The sequence below is a fragment of the Macadamia integrifolia genome, unplaced genomic scaffold (genome assembly GCF_013358625.1).
Source record: "Macadamia integrifolia cultivar HAES 741 unplaced genomic scaffold, SCU_Mint_v3 scaffold2544, whole genome shotgun sequence".
Classification (NCBI taxonomy): Eukaryota; Viridiplantae; Streptophyta; class Magnoliopsida; order Proteales; family Proteaceae; genus Macadamia; species Macadamia integrifolia.
Window position 1 is genome coordinate 6874 of NW_024868785.1, and position 14071 is coordinate 20944.

Below are 14071 nucleotides of genomic sequence, written 5' to 3' on the forward strand. Positions count from 1 at the left end.
ATTGGTCTTGTGAGTTGGGAAAATATTCTTAAGGAAGACAACTGTGAACTGTTTCTATGAGGTTATGGAATTTGTGGGTAACCCATACAACCACTTCTTAGCTTGGTCTTTCAATGCAAACATGATGAACCCAAGCTTAACAGCATCATCAGAAAGTTGTTGGATCATAATTAGAACACATACCTCTTCAAATTCCCTTAGAAATAGGAATGCATCCTCAGAGGTTAGCCCATGAAAGTGGGGCAACATAGTGATGTATTGAGATTTGAGCTCAAAATTATTGCCCTGAGCTTGTGGTAGAACTATGCAGGAAGGTTGGGCTGCTCTAGCAGGGTAGAACCTATCTTTCAGAGATTTAGGTGGAGGATTTTGCTGTTGGTCTCCCATATTGAAGGGTTTCAAGAGAGCAAACGTATAGGGCTACTACTTATTGGATCTTTTCTTTCTAACCAATTCTTAGTATTACGTACCCAATTAACACTCATGCAATAGAAAACTACCCCCAACTAGAGTAAGACAAACACAAAAGAATTGGAAAGAAAAACAATTTTTTTTTTTTTTTTGCCTTTTACGAGCTTACCGACAGGGATCCAGGGTAGCTTAGGTCAATTCCTGAGGTACTGTTATAGGGCAAAACCTGTATTTATCATACTGTGAGGCTTGACGACCTCCACCGATACAACTATTATTGTAAATTATTTTTCTTAGGAATTCAATAAAAGAAAAGGAAAAGTAAAACAAAGCAAACAAAGCACTCCAATTTACTAAAAGAAAGCGAAAAATAACATGGAACTGTCTCCCCAGCAACGGCGCCAAAAACTTGTTTGGGATTTTAAAATGTAATCGCAAGCGTACAGATTAGTGTAGCTACGAGTCGAACACAGGGAGAACATCCATTTTATTTTTATGTTTCTTTTAATAATGCGAAGGGGAATCGATTAACGGTTGTGAACTAATTCTAACTACCGTCCTAAACATATGTATCTAAAATAACTTCCTAACCATTCGTCATCTAAGAATTTAAATACACAAGCCACTAATTAAAATTAAATAAATAAATAACTGAAAGCAAACACCCCACGCAATTAAAAAACAATGAAGGAAAAAAATGTTGAAATAAAAATAAAGTAAAAGAAAGGGGATAAAGCTAGAGAGAGACTCACAAGTAGGTTTCTCTACTTATCCCGAGGGATGCATCATAATATAAGTTTCCCCACTTGACCAGAGAGTCACTCTTACAAGGGTTACTCTACTTAGCTTTAGGGAAAGGGAGGCAATTAAATTAAAAAATAATAAAATGATGGTTCTATGGCTAGGAGGGCCAAAGCCAATACATACACTAGCTATGAACCTTGGGAAAAGTAAAAGCAATAATATAATGACTGAAATTAAAATCCTAAATAAAGAAAGAAAGGGTAGCCAGAAGAGGGACTGAGAGAAGGGTGAAAAGCCTACTGAAGGAGCCTACTTACTTAAACTTCAACCCTTGAACCGAAAACTTGATCGATTTGAGATACTACTGTTTGAGATTTTAAATGTAACCGTAAGCATGCGGATCAGTGTAGTTACAGGTCGAACTCAGAAAGAGCAGCCACTTTATTTTTTTTTTCTTTTAATAATGTGAAAGTGAACCTATTAATGGTTGTGATCTAATTCTAACTACCGTCCTAAACATATGTATCTAAAATAACGTCCTAACCATTCGTCATCTAAGAATTTAAAGATGCAAGCCACACAATTAAAATTAAATAAATAAATAAGTAAAAACAAACAAACCACGCAATTAAAAAAAATAAAGGAAAAAAATTGCTAAAATAAAAATAAAGAAAAAGAAAGGGGAGAAAGCTAGAGAGAGACTCACAAGTAGGTTTCTCTACTTAGCCCAAGGGATGCATCATAATATGAGCTTCCCTACTTGACTAGAGAGTCACTCTTACAAGGGTTACTTTACTTGGCTTTAGGGAAAGGGAGACAATTAAAATAAAAGAAATAAATTGATGGTTCTATGGCTAGGAGGGGCAAAGCCAACACATACAATAGCCATGAACCTTGGGGGAAAGGGATATCAATAATGTAATGACTAAAATTAAAATCCTAAATTAAAAAAGAAAGGGTAGTCAGAAGAGGGAATGAGAGGGGGGAGAGAAGACTATTAAAGGCGCCTACTTACTTGAACTTCAACCCTTGAACTTGAAAGCTTGGGTGATTTGAGATACTACCAATACTAAAAACTAGATCTGGAATAAACCAAATCTGAAATTTCTAGTACTAGAGAAAAAAAATCTTGAAACAAAAAAAACTGAACTTGAAAAAAAAGATGTTCCACGGCTTATGATCTTATCACCTAGACCTAAGCCAAGAACTATAACTTTAAAAATTACAACTCAATTGCATAAATCATAAACATAAAAGGTTGAATAAGAATAAAAGAGTGATTGCATTAATTGACATAAAAAGCTATTACAAAAGTGATTAAAGCAAAAATAGAGAAAAACTAAAACTAAAGAGTGAGAGAGGGAGAGAGAGAAGAAAACTAAGCATAAACTAGAAAATAAACTAAGGGGAATAATAATTAGGAGGGGGAGGAAGGGGCTTTTATGGGGCTTTTGTTTTTCCTCCTTCCTTCTACAAGTCTTCTTTAAGAAAAGAAAGAAAATAAAATAAAATAAAATCTTGGTAAAAATCCTCATTCTCTGAGATATTGTGTGAGGAAAGAGAGAATCTGTTTCCAAAATTAACAAATTCTATTCCTTCCTTGCAATATTAACCAATATCTTGCACTCTTGATTAAATCATAAAGGAATCTCTGCGTAGCATCTTCAAGATCTTGTGAGGTGGCAAGGAGAGAGAATAATCTTCAGGATTTTGTAGGAGAGAGGATGTGGTACCAATGAGTGGGTCCCACCTTTGGACTGATTCTTGATTCACTTTAAGCACTTTCTCTTGTAAACTTGGAAACTAAAAAAAAAACAAGAAAAAAAAAGTAGTACTATCCAAAGTGGGGCAAAATGTATACTTATATTCCTAAGATTTCACACATTATTGTGTTCATCAAATTCCCCTATACTTGACTTTTGCTCGTCCTCGAGTAAGATAAATAAATAAAGAAATAAAAGAAAAAGCCTAACTCACTTTCGTATGAATCACATTTGCACTTAGCATGTGCAACAAGCCTTTAAACCCCTAAGTTACCCTAGTGGACGAGTTGTGTCTCATGGGTGTTTGTAGTGAATATACATCTAAAATTCAGAATAAATAAATCCCAGCCTTGGCTAAAGGTAAGGCTCATACCGATCCAGAGCAAAGATAATTTTTCTTACAAGGGACCCCCACACTTGAACTTTTATTACCCTTGATCAATTCTAGGCACTAGCATATTTTTTAATTTGGAACTCACCTCGTCTCTTCCAAAACATCATTATCTTAAGGCAAAACCACTTGTGAAGAAATAGGGAACCAATGACTAAGGCGTTGGAGTGTTTTTTACGAAAACATATTACTAAGCATTAATGACATGTGCACATTTTTTTCTCCTTTTTTTTCTCTTAAACTCTATTCTACTCCACTACTTTTGACCTGAATGACATGGTGGAGCAAACACTAGACACCTAAGTTACTATGTTGCTTTGCTTTTTGCATATGCCCATAAAGACAGTGATGCTAGAGTTCTTTCAGAAGTTTCTTCTCTAAGAATTTCGATCAAGCCAACACGCTTCCTGAGGCACAATGCCCTGTCTAGTTTTAAAGGAATCAATTCTTATTCTTCTTTATACTACATTTCACACTTCATTTAAAATTATGCATTTGTCAACTCATGTCAAATTAAAAAGAAGGTCTCAACTCCAAATCAAAAGTGCAAGGATCCCACAGACTTATATATGGTCTAACACCATACAACAAGGGTCTCTTATTTTTCAAAAGAAAATCCCATCTCAAGACACATGCTTGTTTCTTTCTTCTCAATAGGGTTTTTATACGTTCAAAATGGGTACCTTAATCAAAACTTTTATTTTCATACATCAAGCAGCCGAATGGTATGATCATTAGCCAAAAGTCAAAGTAGGACTTCATCCTTTAGCAAGCTCAAAAAAAAAAACAAAAATAAAAACAAATAAAACAAAGTGGAAAAAGCAGAAACTGGTTTCCCTCCCCAACACTTAAGTCATGCAATGTCCTCAATGCATGAAAAGAATTAAAAATGAAGACAATGCAAGGGGGTCATACCTAATTAAAAGTTAGTCATCAGTGTAAAGAGGTTCATGAAGATCCATGACCTCTTCACTACCAGTATTAGGAAACTCGAGGAATGGCTTCAAATGCTGACCATTAACCTTCGAAATTACCCTTGTTCCTGGATTCAAAATCTCCACAGCCCCATGGGGATATACATTATGGACAATAAATGGGCCATCCCATCGGGATCTAAGTTTACCAAGAAAAAGATGTAATTGAGAGTTATACAATAAGACCTTATCAACAATTGCAAAAGATTTACGCAGAATGTGTTTATCATGGAAAGCTTTAGTCTTTTCCTTATAAATCCTAGAACTTTCATAGGCTTCATTCCTAAGCTCCTCCAACTCAGATAGTTGGAGCCTACGATGAATTCCTGCATCAAACAAATCAAAGTTGAGCTTCTTAATGGCTCAAAATGCCTCATGCTCCAACTCAACTGGTGAGTGACAACCTTTTCCATACACCAAATGGTAGGGAGAATTACCAAGATCGGTCTTGAATGTAGTCCGATGGGCCCATAAGGCATCAATAAGCCGAAGGGACCAATCTTTACAGTTGGGATTAACAGTTTTCTCCAAGATTTGTTTGATCTACCTATTAGACACCTCCACTTGGCCATTAGTTTGGGGGTGATAAGGGGAAGATAACTTATGGATGATCCCATACTTTTTCATTAGGGACTCAAAAGACCGATTACAAAAATGAGTACCCCTATCACTACTTATTGCACGTGGTGCACTAAAGCGGAAAAAAATGTTCTCTTTGAGAAACTAGACCACCACTTTGTGGTTATTAGATTTACAAGGTATGGCCTCTATCCATTTAGAAACATAATCAACAGCCAAAAGTATGTACATATTTCCAAAGGAATTAGGGAATGGTCCCATAAAATCGATGCCCCAAACATCAAAGATCTCAACTACCAAAATAGGGTTGAGGGGCATCATGTTCCTCTTATTGATACAGCCAAAAGACTGACAGGCGGGACAAGTCTTGTAAAAATAAAAAGCATCTCTAAAAAGAGTAAGCCAATAAAATCCGCATTGGAGAACATTTGCAGCATTTTTCTTAGGTCCAAAGTGTCCACCACATGCATGATCATGACTAAAAGAGATAATAGAATGTTGCTCATGATCAGGAACACATCGTCGGATAATTTGATCCTGATATATCTTAAACAAATAAGGATCATCCCCAAAAAAGTGTTTAACTTGGGAATGAAATCTATACCTATCTTGGGTGGATCAGTGATCCGGAGTCACACCTGAAACTAAGAAGTTGATAATGTCAGCAAACCATGGTTCACTGGACACTGTAAATAACTGTTCATCTGGAAAGTTCTCATTGACTGGAGAATCGACAATCAAGGAATTGGGAAGCTGGGATAAATGGTCTGCAACTAGGTTTTCAACTCCTTTTTTATCCCTAATTTCTAAATCAAAATATTGCAAAAGTAAAACCCACCTAATGAGACGGGCTTTAGCATCCTTCTTCTGAACTAAGTATCTGAGAGCAGAATGATCAGTATACACCACCACATGTGAACCAACTAAGTAAGATCGAAACTTTTCTAATGCAAACACAACCGCTAAAAATTCTTTTTCAGCGGTTGTATAATTGAGTTGTGCATCATTTAAGGTCCTACTAGCATAATAAATGATAGTGGACAACTTATTAATCCTTTGATCCAAAATCGCTCCTATGGCAAAATCTGAAGCATCACACATCAGTTCAAAAGGTTCAATCCAAACAGGAGGTTGAACAATGGGTGCATTGGTCAAATCCTTCTTAAGTTGTTTGAAGGATTTTAGGCACTCTTTAGAAAACTCAAAAGTTTGATCTTTGGCAAGTAATGAAGTGAGAGGTCGGGCTAACTGACTAAAGTTCTTAATAAACCTTCTGTAGAAGCCTGCATGCCCTAGAAAAGATCGGACGTCCTTAACAGATTGAGGAGGTGGTAAATTATCAATTAAATCTACTTTGGCTCTATCTACCATAATTCCCTCCTTGGATATTACATGGCCTAAAACAATACCAAATTTAACCATAAAATGGCATTTCTCCCAATTCAAAATCAAATTCTTAGATATGCACCTTTTCAAAACTAGAGAAAGATGATAAAGACATTCAGAATAAGAATTCCCATGAATTAAAAAGTCATCCATAAATACTTCTAAGAATGTTTCGACCATGTGAGAAAATATGCTCATCATGCATCATTGGAACGTAGTAGGGGCATTACAAAGCCCAAAAGGCATACGCCTATAAGCAAATGTTCTATATGGGCATGTAAAAGTGGTCTTCTGTTGGTCCTCTAAAGCAATTGGGATCCGGTTATAGCCGGAATATCCATCAAGAAAACAATAGTATTCATGTCCAGCTAACCTCTCTAACATCTGGTTAATGAATGGTAATGGTAAGTGGTCCTTCCAGGTTGCCACATTAAGTTTCTTGTAGTCTATGCACACTTTCCACCCAGATTGGACACGGGTTGGAATTAGTTCATTATTGGCATTGAGAACTACAGTCACACTAGACTTCTTAGGCACTACGTGAACTGGACTTACCCATTGGCTGTCAGAAATAGGATAAATTATTCCATAATCCAAACACTTTCAGATCTCTTTCTTAATAGCTTCCATTATCACTGGGTTAGCTCTTCTTTGGGGTTCCGTGGATAGTTTGGAATCCTCCATAAGATGTATATGATGTTGTACAATAGAATGGCTAATACCCTTGATATCAACCATGGTCCAACATAGGGCTTCCTTATTATCTTTTAACACTTTATGTAACTCCTGTTCCTGGCTAGAAGTCAAATTTGAAGAAATTATTACAGGAAGAGTTTGGTCAGGACCTAAGAAAGCATACCTCAAATTAGATGGCAACTCCTTAAGATCTAGCTCGGGGGGCTCAACTATGGAAGGTTTGGGAATGGAATTGGAAAGGGGTCTTAAGGGCTCCACAGGTGTGTGAAGACTCAAGACTTTAGAAAAGAAAATTTCACTATCATCATCCTACTCATCCATACACTCTTGAAATTCTGAATCAAAATTAATATCAAAGTTGGTAATTAAATCATCAAAAAAATTCAGAAAATCCTCAATCATATTAATATCTTCTTCCATATGTGGTTGCTTGCCTATCCTAAACATGTTAAACTCAATAGTTTGGTTACCAAAAGATAATCTTAGGAAACCATTTCGGCAATTGATTAATGCATTATTTGTAGCCAAGAATGGTCTTCCTAGAATTATTGGGATCTCGTCCTTGGTTGAGAAGGGCTTGGTATCTAACATAATGAAATTAACAGGAAAAATAAATTCTCTCACCTTTAGTAAGACATCCTCAATCATCCCTTTAGGAATTTTAACAGACCTATCTGCCAACTGAAGAGTAGTTCCAATGGCTTTTAATTCTCCCAATCCAAGTTTCTTGTACACATGATAAGGTAAAAGATTCACACTTGCGCCAAGGTCCAGTAAGGCATGCTCAATGTAGGTGTTGCCTATGACACAAGATATGGTAGGGCTCCCTGGATCCTTATACTTGGCTGCTATAGACTGAGTAATTATGGAACTAATGTTACCTGCCAAAAACGTCTTTTTGGGCACATTAGTGATACGTTTGTGAGTACACAAATCTTTTAATACCTTTGCATAGGCGGGAATCTGGGATATGACATCCATAAGGGAGATGTTCACTTCTACCTTTTTAAAGACTTCTAAAATTTTGTCCATGGAAGCAGTCTTCTTTCTGTTTACCAAGCGATTAGGAAATGGGACAGGATGAACATAAGGACTGTTAGGGATTTGCCCCCGTTCAGAAGAATCATTTTTGGTTTTCTAAACCAAATCATCTTTAGTTTCAGAAAAATCTTTAGGTTCATCAAACGAACCTGAAACAAGCGACACACTTGTGTCCTCAACTGAAGGAGAGTTAACATGAGTAATAGATTAGAAAGATTTAGGAACGCTCTGTTGGTACTCTCTACCACTCCTAAGGGTATAAACAACATTACATTGGTTAGAGGGTCCTTGTTGGGTCTGACCTTGTACTATATTCAGTGGTGCATTAGTTGATGTTTGTGAACTAACAGGCTGATGATGCCTAGGGTTAGGCTCTGGTTGACTGGGTAAAGTTCCTTTCTCCCTCTCACGCATAATTTGGATAACTTGAGTGAGTTCTCTCGTAAGATTTTGATAGCTTGTCATAAAGAGGGTCATATTTTTTTTCAAGTCACTTATTCTACTTGCCTCTCCAGTGTTGGTAAACCCAGGGGGTTGCAGATAAGATGATAGGAGAGGGGCCCTAGAAAAACTGGCTTAAGGTCCTACATTTGACCTAGGAAAAGTATTTTGGAAAAAATATTATTATGCAAAGGGAGGCCTTTGGAGTCCAGGTTGACCTTGATTATGGAAATTGGAAGACCCTGCTTGGTTGCCCTGATTCCAAGAGAAATTTGGGTGATTTCTCCATCTTGGATTGTAGGTATTACTATATGGATTATTCTGGTATAATGCATTAACACTATCATTAGAAGTGCCCCTAGAGGTGTTGGGACATTCTTCTAGGAGATGTCCAGGGGATTGGCACCAAGCACAAATCTTAACCAAATTGACTGATGATGGCTCTCTTGGAACAATAGCCTCAATTCTCTTGATTAGGCTATCCAAATGGGTTTTCTTGGCTACTATCCCATCCACAAAATATCATTTTCCTCCTATGGTTCTTTCACTCTCTTGGATTGATTCCCACTCACGGGTTTTGTCAGCTAAGTCAAGTAAGAATTCTCATGCCTTTCCTTCATTTGTAAAGGATGTGAATCCCTCAGGGCACATAGTCTCTATCATTTATTTAGTTGGGTAATCAATATCCTCATAAATTATTTGACATAAATGCCATAATTTTAGGCCATGGTGAGGGCATTCTTGGAGTAGATCCTTGAATCTCTCCATAAGTTTGGAAAATGACTCACTAGGCTTTTACCTAAACTGAAGGATATCACTTCTAAGCTTATTAGTCTTGTGAGTTGGGAAAAACTTCTTAAGGAAGACAACTGTGAACTATTCCCATGGGGTTATGGAATTTATGGGTAACCCATACAACCACTTCTTAGCTTGGTCTTTCAATGCAAAAGTGATAAACCTAAGCTTAACAGCATCATCAGAAAGCTGTTGGATCTTAATTATAACACATACCTCTTCAAATTCCCTTAGAAATAGGTATGCATCCTCAGAGGTCAACCCATGGAAGTGAGGCAACATAGTGATGTATTGAGAATTAAGTTCAAAATTATTGCCCTGGGCTTGTGGTAGAACTATGTAGGAAGGTTGGGCTGTTCTAGCAGGGTAGAACATATCTTTCAGAGATTTAGGTGAAAGGTTTTGCTGTTGGTCTCCTATATTGAAGGGTTTTAAAGAGAGCAAATGTATAGGGTCACTACTTGTTGGATCTCTTCTTTCTAACCGATTCTTAGTATTACATACTCACTTAACACTCATGCAATAGAAAACTACCCACAACTAGAGTAAGACAAGCACAAAAGAATGGATAGCAAAACTTTTTTTTATGATTTTTTTTTTATTTTTTTGGCTTTTTGGGAGCTTACCGGCAGGGATCCGGGGTTGCTCAGGTCAATTCCTGAGGTACTGCTACAGGGCGAAACCTGTCTTTATCATACTGTGAGGCATGGCGACCTCCACCGATACAATTATTATTGCAAGTTGTTCTTGTCAGAAATTCAATAAAAGAAAATGAAAAACAAAACAAAACAAACAAAGCACTCCGATTTACCCAAAGAAAGCAAAAAATAACATGGAACTGTCTCCCCGGCAACGGGGCCAAAAACTTGTTTGAGATTTTAAATGTAACTGCAAGCGTATGGATCAGTGTAGCTATGGGTCGAACTTAGAGAGAGCAACCACTTTATTTTTTTTCTTTTAATAATGCGAAAGTGAACCTATTAATGGTTGTGATCTAATTCTAACTACCGTCTTAAACATATGTATCTAAAATAACGTCCTAACCATTCATCATGTAAGAATTTAAAGACGTAAGCCACGCAATTAAAATTAAATAAATAAATAAGTGAAAATAAACAACCCACGCAATTAAAAAAAAATGAAGGAAAAAATGCTAAAATAAAAATAAAGTAAAAGAAAAGGGAAAAAGCTAGAGAGAGACTCACAAGTAGGTTTCTCTACTTAGTTCGAGGGATGCATCATAAAATGAGCTTCCCTATTTGACCAGAGAGTCACTCTTACAAGGGTTACACTACTTGGCTTTAGGGAAAGGGAGACAATTAAAATAAAAGAAATAAATTGATGGTTCTATGGCTAGGAGGGGCAAAGCCAACACATACACTAGTCATGAACCTTGGGGGAAAGGGATAGCAATAATGTAACGACTGAAATTAAAATCCTAAATTAAGAAAGAAAGGGTAGTCAGAAGAAGGAATGAGAGGTGGGAGAGAAGACTATTGAAGGAGCCTACTTACTTGAACTTGAAAGCTTGGATGATTTGAGATACTACCAGTACTGAAAACCAGATCTGGAATAAATCAAATCTGAAATTTCTAGTACTAGAGAAAAAAAATTGAACTTGAAAAAAAAGATGCTCCACGGCTTGTGATCTTGTCACCTAGATCTAAGCCTAGAACTATAACTTTAAAAATTACAACTCAATTGCATAAATCATAAACATAAAAGGCTGAATAAGAATAAAAGAGCGATTGCATTAATTGACAAAAGTGATTAAAGCAAAAATAGAGAAAAACTAAAACTAAGCATAAACTAGAAAATAACTACGGGGAATAATAATTAGGAGGGGGGAGGAAGGGGCTTTTATAGGGCTTTTGTCTTGCCTCCTTCCTTCTACAAGTCTTCTTTAAGAAAAGAAATAAAATAAAATAAAATAAAATCTTGGTAAAAATCCTCATTCTCTGAGATATTGTGTGAAGAAAGAGAGAATCTGTTTTCAAAATTAACAAATTTTATTCCTTCCTTTCAATATTAACCAATATCTTACAATCTTGATTAAATCAGAAAGGAATCTCTTCATAGCATCTTCAAGATCTTGTGAGGTGGCAAGGAGAGAGAATAATCTTCAGGATTTTGTAGGAGAGAGGATGTGGTACCAATGAGTGGGTCCCACCTTTGGACTGGTTCTTCATTCACTTTAAGCACTTTCTCTTATAAACTTGGAAACTAAAATAAAACAAGAAAAATAAAAGTAGTACTATCCAAAGTGAGGCAAAATGTACACTTATATCCCTAAGATTTCACACATTATTGTGCTCATCAACTACCAGTACTAAAAACTAGATCTGAAATAAACCAAATCTGAAATTTCTAGTACTAGAGAAAACAAATCTGAAGAAAAAAATTGAACTTGAAAGACATGCTCCATAGCTTGTTCTTGTCACCTAGAACTAAGCCTAGAACTAAAACTTGAAAATTACAACTTCAATTGCTTAAACAATAAAAATAAAAGAATGAATCAAAAACAAAAGTGTTTGCATTCATTGAATAAAAAGAACTTACAAAAGTGTTTAAACCATAAACCTAGAACTAGAGCTAGAGAAAGAAAACTAGAGAAAGAGATAGAGTAACTAAAAAAAAAAACCCTAAAAGAATAATGAAGTGCTTCCTCCCTTTGTGTTAATTCTATTATATAGAGAATGGGGGAGGGAAGCTAACGATTTTAGCTTAAAAAAAATATATTCTTTTTTTATCTTGTTGATGAGGTGGAGGACAGAGAAGAGAGAAAATGTGTGGAGAGAGAATCTCCCATGATTTTTCTTGCCTTTTTTTCCCTATTTTTTCTCTTTTTTCTCTCTCTCTTCTTGTGCAAGAAACCCACCTTGGCCGATTTTTCTTGCTTGGATTTGGACAATATTCTATTTTAATGGAAAATTCCATCCATGCCCTTGTCTTTTTTTTTTTTTTCTTCTTTCCTATTTTTTCTCTTTGTTTTCTCTCTCTTCTTCAAACTTGCATACAACCATCTTGGCCGACCTCCTTTAAGTGATGAGTAGGAGAGAGCTAAGAGGTTCGAACTTGAGACCTCCTAATAAGCAAGGGATTTTGCACACCTCAACTCACCAACTATGCTAGGTAGTTGTTGTTACCAAAAATGAATCTTCAATCACTTAAAGATGTGATCCATCGATCATTGTTGGTATTTAGAATATTCCTTATACCCCTGGGACAACTGCAAGCGGACTGGTTTTGCATCTTAGTTTATTTCTGATCCATTATTGTTTTTCTGGCCTGAAAAGAATAATCACTTGTATGGTTAACCAGACGAATGTATACATTTAATTGAACACGTCCATCTTGCTCAGAGTTTCGTCCTCTTTGCAATTATGAAAATAAATAGGACCTCTTTACGTGTAAAATTGGAGATATAGCGCCGGGTAGTCCTTAAGACCTTGAAAATCTAAAACCTGCAAAAAGAGAGTAAAACCCAAGGTGACTCCATTCTAAATATGTAAAAAACATGTTTTACTAGTCTAAATTTCACATGTAAATGTGCTCATCATTCTACCCTCGAAGTGGTTCTATCTTATTTTTTCTGTGGGTACCCTATCACATTATCTCCATTATCAAATCACCTTTTCTTTATTTGGTGGACATTATTAAATCAACTTGGTACGTTGGTACTCTTTGAGAGAGAGAGAGAGAGAGAGAGAGAGAGAGGACTAAGAATACTCCTGCACTCAAGTGGGGTCTATGAAGAAGGATGACCTTAGCGTGACACATGACCAATCGCTCTCCATAGAAACAGACAACAAATGTTTGAGACAAAAAAAAAAAGAAAGAAGTCCACCATTGTTTCTCCGTATTAGAGTGCAGTTAGAGTCATCCTCTAACTCAATCACATCTCTCCTACTATATAAGAGTCCTATTGGGCACCAACACTCTCTCACAAGAACTCTACCTTTACACCAATTCTAGAGATTGACTTGCACTCCAAGTCTATCACAAGAAGTAATAGAGTTGGAATCTAACTCTCACATGTGATGTAGAGTTCCAGTCAATCACATGTGATGTAGAGTTCCAGTCAATCACTTACATGTGATATAAGATATAGAGTTCCAATACACTACAATCTCTGTACTCTCTTTATAAGGTTGTATTGTACAAGCAAGAGTGATTAATGAAACACAATTAATTCAACACTGCACAAAACTCATTATGTTATTTTACTAATTTTTTTTGTTATTTTATATTTTATTGTGACTTTGGGGTATTACATTTGTATTTCAATGTTTAATTTGTTGTTGAGAAATTTATGTTATGCGTGTATACTGTCCCGTATTATTCAAATTTAAACATTTAAAATATGTACTATCCATTTTTTCATTTTTATATTGTTTCTTAAAATATTTGATTATTCTCGTTCAAGATTTGAACCATTTAAAACATTTTCATATCGACCATCATTTTTTGTCGTTTCCATTTTAATTAAATATGATCTTAAATCTCTTGACCAATATCGATCTAGATCAGACTGGTTTACCTTTTTTCATTGGTTTTTATTACCTTTTTACCTTTGGGTCGTACTAGTAGATTCATCAAGAATCGATCAACCGATTTCACAAATCCCGATCCGATGACCCTTTTCCTTACTTATGTTTGGAAACTAAGAAAAGAAAAGAATATATATGATATATCATTAATTTCTGTACTTTTTTTATTTCTACAATTTATTTTAAAAGAAAATAATTTTCTTACAAAAAAAATGGCTGTATTTTTTTTTTTATTAGAAAAAGAAAGAGTATATAGAAAAGGGAAAAAAATCATTTTTTGGTCCTTCGATTTGCAAAAGA

General features: G+C 35.7%; 1 non-coding gene across 1 annotated transcript; it reads left to right on the plus strand.

The window, feature by feature from the left end:
• Positions 1-9147: 9147 nt before the first annotated feature.
• LOC122066720 lies at positions 9148-9254 on the plus strand. Its single transcript, XR_006136435.1, has one exon. It is a non-coding gene; the product is annotated as a small nucleolar RNA R71 (small nucleolar RNA).
• Positions 9255-14071: the final 4817 nt, after the last annotated feature.